The sequence below is a fragment of the Leopardus geoffroyi genome, chromosome C1 (genome assembly GCF_018350155.1).
Source record: "Leopardus geoffroyi isolate Oge1 chromosome C1, O.geoffroyi_Oge1_pat1.0, whole genome shotgun sequence".
NCBI classification, from domain to species: Eukaryota; Metazoa; Chordata; class Mammalia; order Carnivora; family Felidae; genus Leopardus; species Leopardus geoffroyi.
The window spans coordinates 32,238,287-32,248,282 of record NC_059328.1 but is presented as its reverse complement, the minus strand read 5'-3'; positions in this window follow the sequence as shown (position 1 = coordinate 32,248,282).

The following is a 9,996-nucleotide window of genomic DNA, read 5'->3' as shown; positions in this document are numbered from 1 at the left end:
GGAGGCCCCCAAGAAGAGTGCACACTCTTTCCACAGGCCCACGCCCACAGCCCGCTCCTGAGGGGTCTCTCCTGAGCCTCAGCTCAGCCTTTCGTCCTCCTCCTCCCTCTGTCTCTCTTCTCTTCTGTATCTTTATTTCTCTGATTACCCTTGTGTGGGTGGGACTCCTACCTGTCTCTGCTATCTCCAGCCCCCTCCCCCTCTTCCCCACCTCTCCCTGTCTTACACCCACACCCGCACCCCACCCCCACCACAACCTGGGTCTCCCTGGGAGCCTCTAGCCTCAGCTAGATTCCCCATGCCCCTCTCCACGGCTTCCTCACAGCACACCTTCCAGATGAATCCCTATCTCCGAGCCCAGCCCTGGATTCCTCCCTCTGCCCCCTACTCCTCAGGGATTCGCTGCCTCCAACATCTTCCTCCCTACCGGCCCCTTCCCATCAGCTGTCAACATATTCAAATCTCTCCCTTCTTAAAACACAATAATAATAATAATAATAATAATAATAATAATAATAATAAAAGATTTTCTTTCCCAGAAATACTCTCCCTTGGTAGCTCAACCTTTTCCACCCACAGCTGTTCTCCCCTTACCCTTTAGGGAAGCTTCTGGGAGAGTTATCTACACTTGCTTCTTGACCCACTCCGATCTGGCTTTCCTACCCATCACACCCTAGAAACAATCCTTGCCAAGGTCACCAGCAACCCATTCGTCGCTAAATCCCCTAGTCATACCTCATCTGGATGCCAGGACAATGTCAGACACACTCACTGCTCCTCTCTTCTTGGCTGTCCCTTGCTCCCATGACCCCCCTGGCTTTGCCCCCATCCCTCTGGCTTGTACCTCCTCGGACTCCTCCTCTGCTCTTGCTTCACAAGGCTGCTTTCCAGAGCTCTGTCCGGGATCCCCTTCTCCTTTCATCCTTCACATGACCCCTCTGTGTGCCTACATCTCTGTCCTTCCACTGCAGCCCCGCTCTTTCTCCTGAGCTCGGAACCCAACCGCCCACTGCCTCCTGGCCCCCTCCCGGCATGTTCCACGGCTATCTCAAACCCAGCGTGGCCCTAGCCAAGCTTTCCCGCTGACCCCACGTCACACTCCTTCCCTCGGGTTCTCCGATCTGCTGTCCGGCACCTTCACGTCCCGGTTTCCCAAGCCAGAAAACTGGAAGTCAAACCAGTGTGGCTTTCCCCCACCACACCCACACAGGGGGTGATGACGGACTACACACTCATCACCTCTTCCTCCAAAATATTTCTCTCTCTGAGGCCTTGAAAGTCCACGCTTACCTTCATCATCCTCCCTAGACAGACCTGCTCAAGCCAGAATGTTTTCATTGTTCCCTGGAGGTATCTTCTGTTATATCCTACCTGCGGGTATATGCTCACTCTGTGCCCACGTGGAATGCCCTCTTTCTCTTCTTTGCCTGTCCAAATCCATCTGCCCGTCTTCTCCAAAGCCTAGCTCCAGCCCCCTCCAACAACACCTCTCCTCTCTGCCCCAGCTGGCAGGACCTCCTCTTAGGCTAAGCTCCTGGGCTCTTCCTGCCTGGTCCATGCCTGGACACACAGAGTCACCTCCTCCGCAGACACGGACTCCTCTATTTCCCAGGCTCCTGGCTGTAAGTGGGTCACGGCTCCTGGCCAGTGAGCTGGGGACAGAGGTGAAATGGTCACTTCCTGGCCAAAGCGTACAAGAGCTGATGCCTGACCTTCCGGCTGCCATCGCAACCAAGAAAGCCTCTTCTGTAATGGCGGGTCCTCAAGGTCAAAGCTGCACGGAAAGCTGAGTCAGCCCACAAAGGACAGCAGCCCTGAGAGACACCAGGACCCGCAGCAGACTTTGCATGAGCAAATGATAAACTTCCGTTGCATTCACCCGCTGAGATTTAGGGGCTGTCGGTCACCACAGCACAGCCTCTCCCATCCTGCCTATCCAGCCCTCTCTGAGCACTATTTCTCTGTCTCTAGTCTGACAGTAACCATCTGCTCTTCACAGGGTGATTGTGAAGGTTAATTGTTGAGAGGCCCACCCTCAGTTCCTGAGCGCCTGAACTGCGTGCCGGGCCCACTGTGTGGTGCCTGACTGTGAGATGTCCTGGCTGGGCAGGTGTTATGTAATAAATGGTTCTGTCAATCCCAAATCCATATGTTGATCCCGGTGTGTTGGTGTTTGGAGGGGGGGGGCTTTTGGGGGTCTTAGGTTTAGATGAGGTCACAAGGATGAGACCCCCATAATGGGATTAGTGTCTTTATCGTATGAGGGAGAAACCAGAGTTCTCTCTCTCTCTCTCTCCTGCCCTGGAAGGAAACAGTGAGAAGGTGGCCATCCACAAGCCAGGAAGGGCTCTCACGAGGAAGCAAATCTGTCAGCACCTTGATCTTAGACTTGCCACCCTTCAGATCTGTGAGCAATGAGTGTTAGTTACACCATCTAGTCTATGGTATTTTGTTACAGCAGCCCAAGCAGACTAAGACAGCAGGGCTCCATGTATCAGAGAGAAAAGGAGATAGTTATGCTCAGTTGCTCAGGTTGGGTACTGAACAACCGGGGCACTGACAAAACTTGTAATTGGAAGTCACCCCCTGGAGTTGTGAACCATAGTAACCCTGTCGTATTTCCACTCTCAGTTCTGTTTTGAACCCACCGATAAATATGGAGACTGCTTTTGTTGCCACAAGAAGAAGAATGGGGGTTGTCTAAAAAGGGCACAGGAGAAAGAGGAACAATGGTTATGATATCATAATGTTAGTATTATTATAATAATATCAGGAAACATTCACATCATGCTGCTCTGTTCTAGGTACTGCTCCAAGCACTTCACTTATATTTATTCATTTCTTTTTCACAACAGCCCTATGAGGTAAATATCACCATCCCCACTTTATAGACGAGGAAATTGAGGCAGAGATAAGGTAAGTTACCCAACATCTTGTGGCTTATAAGCAGCAAAGCCAGAATTTGAATCTGAGCAGTCTGGCTTCAGAATGGCTCTAAACCCCACCACCGTATGGGCTCCTGGGGGGAGGGCAGCAGGGGCCCCCTCCCCAGCCCCACCCCTGGCCTGGATCTGAGCTTCCAGGATCAGGGGGGAGGGCGAAAGCTGAAGAAGCTGGTTTCGTGAGAGTGTTTGGGAGGTGACATGCACAAGCACAGCTTGGGGCCCAGATGACAGAGGCACAGAGCTAAGCAGGAACTTGTCCACCTTTACCCTTTGCCCTTCTGTCCCGCCCCACCCTCGCCCTGCCACCTTGGCCTTGATGCAGGGCCCAGAACTGCTCTGGCACCCAAAGGGCAGGGGACCTGGAGAACATCCAGAAGCCACCCCTCTGGCCTGGCATTGATACTTCACGATAGGAGGGATGGTGGGGAGGGCTCTCCAGACACATTCAAGGGTGGCAGGTGTGTGTAAACAGGAGACTGGGCAGAACCAGGATCGAATCATAGGTAGGCTCCTGTAATGAAAGACAGGTTTGTGGCTCCCTGTGAGACCCCCCACCTCTGGAGCCTCCCAGAAACAGTGGAGACCGTGGGGAGGGGTCTGGGGCCCTTGGGTGAGCATGTGAAGACTCAGAGCCTGAATCCCTTGGGCATAACGATAAATGCAAATGTGATCTCACTTGCGCTCATAGGTTCTTCAGCTCTGTGACACATCATGCCACGGACAGGAACTCGTTTAATTCTTACCTCAACCCACTTTATAGATGAAGAAACCGAGGGTCAGAGGAGCTGATGGCCCGAAATCGTTCAGCCATCGGGTAGCAGAGGGCGGTCGACCTTGGGGCTCATGCACTGCCCACAGATCCAGCTGACCCTAGAAGCGCCAGCCCTCCTGACAGAATCCCCCCCCCCACCCCATGTCCCCAAGGAGACGTCCTCCTGGGGACCAGGTTATACAGGTCTCGGGCAGCATAGCAGAGGTCTTGTCGACCAGGGTGAGCCTCTGCCTCACCCGCCCACCCGTGTGCTAGGGACAGAAGGGGGACTTTATGTGCAATCTGCCCGACTCTCCAGAAAGCACTTAGGTTTACGATGTGCATGAAATTGATCGCCAGTTGGCACAGCCCCCGCGCACTCAGTGCCAGCCCAGCACTGGCAGGAGGCTGCCCCCCCACCCCCCGCTTTCAAGGAGCGTCAGAGCCGCCTGCCAAGGCCCCTCGTGAGGGTCCTTCTCCACTAGCAAGTACAGGGTGGAGGGGCCGCTCTGCCCGAAGGCCTCTGCACAGCTCCCATACCCCCGCCCCACGATAGCTAAATAGCTCCGCGTTTTATGCCAATCCCAGCCTCTTCGGCTTCCCCTCTAACGAGCTGATGCTTTCAAAGGCCCCACTAATTGGTGTTTGCGCCTCACACACCACGACACTTTGATAGTCACTTAGGACGTGGGTCTATCCATCACCCCCACGGTACGGGAGGTTGCTCACCTCACCGCACCCGAGTGCTTCTGTTCCTGTGTGCACACGCGAGCGCACCCGTGTGCCTCGTTTCATACGTGGAGGGCATGTGTCTGTACAGGCACACGTGTGTGTGTATAAGCGCTCCTTGGAGGACGCTTACTATGCACCCATGTGTTTGTATGTCAGAGCATGTGCGTGGGTAAATACTCCCAGGTGTGCCCATGGGGTGTGCGTGTGTGTGTGTGTGTGCGCACGTACCTTCCTGGGTGGGTGTGTTTGCACGCATATGCAACAGAGCTTGTGTGTGTTTACCCGTGCTTTCGTGTGCCTTGCGTGTTTGTGTGTGGACGTCTCCTTGCGGGCGGCATGTAGGTGTGGAGTTTTGCAAGTCTACCAACAAAGTCCATATTTGTATCTGAGTGCACCTGTGAGTGTGCAGGTTTGCACGCCGAAGCCCAGGGGAGGGCAGACATGGGTGTTGTGTGCGCGCAGGAAGGACGTGGAGATGAGAGGGTCTCTGGCTGGGATACGCGTGTGCAAGCGGCGTGCGTGTCCTCAGGCACCTGGGCACGACACGTGGAGGAAAGGGGTAACGCAGTGGCCAAGGGCCCGCAGGCTTTGCGTCTGAGGCCTGGCCCTGCCATTTCCAGCTGTGTGACTCTGGGATAACTGCCTAACCTCTCCGACTATCAGTTTTCTCACAAATGGAGATGATAAAAGCGTTCGCCTCATGTTGCGCGGGTCAAACGGGAAAATGCACTCAAAGGGCCAGCAGGAACGTGCAAGATGCAGGGGTGTGTGCCCGTGTGCAGGCGGAGAGGCCCTTCCCAGCCTCCCAATCCTTCCCTGCTCCTGGGAACACCCGTGGCTCAGACACTCCCCACCCCAACATGGAGCTGACTGTCCAGAAGAGACCCTACGGATACCTGAGGGGAGAGGTGGTCAGGCCCGGGGTCACATAGTAGCAGCGACAACCTCTGAGATCTTTGTCACGTCCTAAGTGAGTTCGCACTTTCATTACCTACCTTTGACAGGTGGGAAACTGAGGTGGAAAAGCAGACACACAGGAGGTGGTGGCAGAGTGGAAACTTGCCGTCGGGGCTGTGGGAAGACAGGACGCCCCTCTTATTCCTGAGCGAGAGGGGGCGGCTTCAAGAGGATGGAGTGATGCCAACCTTCGTGCACACCGCGCACAATACACAAGCCTGGAGCAAAGGGGGGTGGTCATCTGTCCCCGGGCCTGGGGTGCTTGTCTCAGGGGAGGGTCCCTGATGCGAACTCAAGCTGAGTACGGGGGCAGCTCTTCAGGAGCCGAGCCCCACCCCCTTTGCAAACACAGCCCTGGTCCAACCCTATCATTTACTCTGGAGGCCCAGAGGGAAAGGAACTTGCTCAAGGCTACAGGATAGGAAAAAGCTAGAACAGAGGACCCTGGGCCCAGACCACGATTGTCACCCCCTTGCTCTCCTCATTCGCGGCTGCACCACTTAGTTGGCATTGATCGGGCTGGTGGGCCACGAGTTGGGCAGGGTCCTCCCCGTGGGCAGGTCATAGGGCCTTCAAACCTATTTGGTTTTCAGCCTGAAGGGTCCACTGCATCCCCAGGGAGAAGGGACCTGGGCTCTGGCACTGCCCCCGTCTAAGATTGCAAGCAGGGTGTGTTACTTTTTCTTTCTTCATTCAGATTTTGCAGGGTAATTTTCTACGTTACATTTTTAATTTAAAAAAAAAAATCGAAACTTTAGAAATCATAACCAGCGGCATTGCTATCTCACCATTAGCACTGCCAGCCCCCAGAGTCATCACCAGCCCCAGCATCACGGTAGGACTGTGCCGCGCCCCCCCCCCCCCCCCCCCCCCCCACCGCCACCAATTCCCACCTCGTAAGCTTTGCTGCTCCTGGCCGGCCCTTAAACCCTGATGGGGCCCAGAACCTAGCAGAAAGGCTCTCGCTCTCGCCTCCCCACCACTTACGACCCATTTCTCCTTGCCCCCACCCTCCACGGTGTTCCTGCCAGGACCGCACGACCTGAAGCCCTCCCCAGGTCTGCATCTCTCCCTGCTTCCTCCGGCCCCTGGCCTAGCCAGTCCTGCAAACCGCCGGCTGGGTTTGGGCCCCGAAGCCCCTCTTTGGGCCCCCTCCTCAGGCCTGGCGCCCCACCCACCCAGCCGGTGGCCTGTCTGCCTTCCTGAGCTCATTAACTGCAGGTCACTGTTCAGCAGGAAAGACGAGGCGTGGGTTCTGCGGGCGTTCATTAGCCGTGAGAGGAACAGTGTGTGTGAAATTAGCAGTCACCTGAGGACCTCGATAATTTCATAATTAGGAGGCCTAATGGCTCCAGCTCTGGATGCCAAATGACTTAACCCCTTGCCTGCTGGGCGCTTAACCCCCAGCCCAAGGCTGCTGGGGGTGGGGCACAGTGGCCCCTCTGCTCCATTTCCCCTCCCTGTGACCCAGTCATGTTCATTTCCGCCACCTCAGTGCCCAGCCTTGGTGCTGGCACAGTGCGGGTGCGAAAGTAAAGTTGAAAGAATGAATGAATGAGTGAATGAATGACTGAGCGAGTGAGCGAACAAACGAACGGGGACCTGAATGGGGAAAGAGTTTCAGCCCCCGCTGCAGGTGCTCAGGGGAGGAATGACTCTCCGTCTGCATGAGTAGGTGTGTGGCTGTGTGCATGCCTGCGTGTGTGCACGTGCGAGCATGAGGGCGCACACACGTGGATCTGTGATGTCTGCTTCTAAGAACCTTGTGTGAGTGTGCATCCACGCTCACATCTGTGATACTCGTTCTGCTGCCTCCTGTCTGCACAGAGGGCGATCAGTGACAGGACCCCAAGTGCCGCCCTTGATGCCAGGATCTCCTGGCACTGCCTGAGTAATGGTGGCTCTAGAATTTCTCCAGGGGGCACTTAGGGGCCACAAGGGTGGGGGGAGGGGGGCACAAGGCCCACAGAGCTTGCCAAGAATCTGCATTTGCATAGCAAGGGCACTGCTCTTGAGATTGAACGTTTCTTTGGGAGGCTGGGGCGACTAATGGGGGGGCTAAAGTCATGGCCTTTAGGGGGAGCTGGTTATGACAGCCTCCGCAGACCCTCCCCCTGCCTTTCCCAGCAGGCTCTTCCTCCTCCCCGCCTTGCCCTAGTCCCGAAGAGGTGAAGACTGAGGTGGAGGGTGGGGAGCCCTGGACTCCAGGCTGGCTTCCCCAGTCCGGGACAATTGGTTCTGGGCCTCTAGCCGCCCTGCCTGATTCTCCTAATTGTGGAGTGGGTGAGTGGGGTGACGGGGGGAGAATAAAGAAATGGGAGGAGAGGTGAGGAGAACACTACAGGAATAGGAAGGGAGGTGAGGGAAGTGGGAGAAAAGGGGAGGAGAAAGGATGGGAAGCCCCAAGAAGGTGAGAGAGAGAGAGGAGAGAGACAGGAGGTGGGGGGTGGAGAGGCAAGGAGGCCGAGAGCATTATCAGCACTTAAAAAGCAGCGGCTCAGTTCTTTGGCACAAATAATGGCTTTTTATGAATAAATCATGTGTCAGACGCCTCCCAGGGAGTGGGCATGGAGGGGGGCGCGTCTGCGGGGCTCCAAGGCTGGCAGAGAAGGGCCAGTTGCAGCCCCCCAGCTGCAGGGGCGTTGTCCCCTTTCTCCTGAGGGGGCCCAGCAGGACAGACGCTGGCTCTGGAATACCACTGGCCTGAGCCTGGCAGAGGCGTCTTTACTCTGAGGTGGTCTCGCTGCTCCCTGCTCATGAGCCTGGCCCCATCCCAGGGTAGGGAGTGTCCCGATGCTTCCCTCCCCAACCCTCCCCCAGCAGAGCAGCCCAGAAGACACTCCTGGCAGGCTACCACCTCTCTCTGGTGCACCCAGAGAGAGGTATGTGCCAAGACGGCAGACACACCCAGAGAGGGAAGCATGCAGTGCACAGACTCCATAGCCCCGGGCGCACATGTGGGCACACTGGGAGATGGATACGCTGTAATTCCCAACACACACACACACACACACACACACACACACACACACACACACATAAGCTCACTCAGGCATGCGCACAGACAGGGAGACCCCAACCATCACCCAGCCTGCCCCTCACCCAGCACGTGTGCACACAGGCCCACACCGATGCCTATGGGGCTACATGCACACACACAGACCTGCACACGCATACCAGCAGCCCACCCTCCATCAGCTCGGGGTGGGGGCAGCTCTGCAGCCCATATGGAGCCCAGACCCAGCTGGGCTCTCCTGGAGTCTGCTTGTGGGCTGGGGCTGGGGCATCTGTCCCAAGGGATAGTCCATCAGCCTCTATAGGCTCCCGACCCAGTGAGGACAGCCAGCACACCCCACAGTGAGGTCTTGCCCCCCACCCCCACCCCTTAGCCCAGGACCTGTAAAGGTTCTCCTGGCTCCGAGCTCGGTGGGTGCAGTGCCCAGAAGCAGTGGGGGCCACGGGAAAGCCTGGGCGTTGGAGGTACACAGTGTAGGCAAGACCCCTGCTCTGCCCCTTGCCGGAAGTATGACCTCAGAGAATAATTCCAATCTTGTTCACTCCTCAAAATGGGTCTGAGACAGGTGCGTCTGCCCCAACTTCCAGACCAAGAAAGTGAGGCTCCCAAAAGTAAGAGCACTAGGCATTATTTCTAGGGCCACGCCCTCCTCACACTCTAGGAGCTCAGTGTCCTGGGTTTCCTCCTTCTCTTCCTTTCAGCTGCTTCTTCTCAGCCAGTAGGTTCCTCCTCCTGTGCCAATGTGTTCTTAGGTGTTCCCTGGAGCAGCCCTGGGGCCGCCCTGCTCTTCCCACTCAGCACCATCCCCCAAGCCACTCCTAACACCTCCGTGACAACCTCTGTGCTCTTGATTCTTCCCTCTCCGGGGTTTCTGACTCCACGATCCAGCTGAACATCCCCAGGCCACCATGTTGCCCAGTGCCAGGGACTGCCATTCACACAGTGGACATAGTGCTGAACAACCCTCCCAAATCCCAAGGCTTCCATAGAATCTAACTCAGATGGAGCCTGTCTGAGGCTGGGCATGCCACCTTCCCCTGGGCTCCTCCTGCCTCGATTCTCAGGGAATGGCCCTGTCTGTCCAGTACCCAACTAGACTAACCAGACACCTCTTCACTCTTCCCTCTCCCTCACCCCGTGTCCAATCCCAAACCAGTCCCAATGATTCTCTATCCAAAACTTATGGGAACTCATCCTTTCCCCTTCTCCCCCCACTGCCCTCCCCAATCCCTCCTGGTTTGAGTCACCAACAGCACCGCTGGCCCGGTCACTGATCCTCTCCCTCTTCTGGCCCATCTGCCTCTCCGGCATCAGTAATCTCTCCATCTCGGAGCTTTGGCCACACTAAACTGGTTTTGGTTCTGGAACCCACGTGATCTCGACTCTGGGCCTTTGAACATGCCATTCCCTCTCTGTCTGAATCCCTTCCCTTCCCAATGCCAACTCACTCTTCAAGGCTCAGCTGAGACAGCACCCCCTCCAGGTACCTCCCAATGCCTCAAGCCCGGGACAGGTGCGGCAGGGTCATTCATTCGCACAGCCTGTCTCCTCCATTCCTCACAGCTCTGATCGATAATCTCCTGTTTCCTCACTTG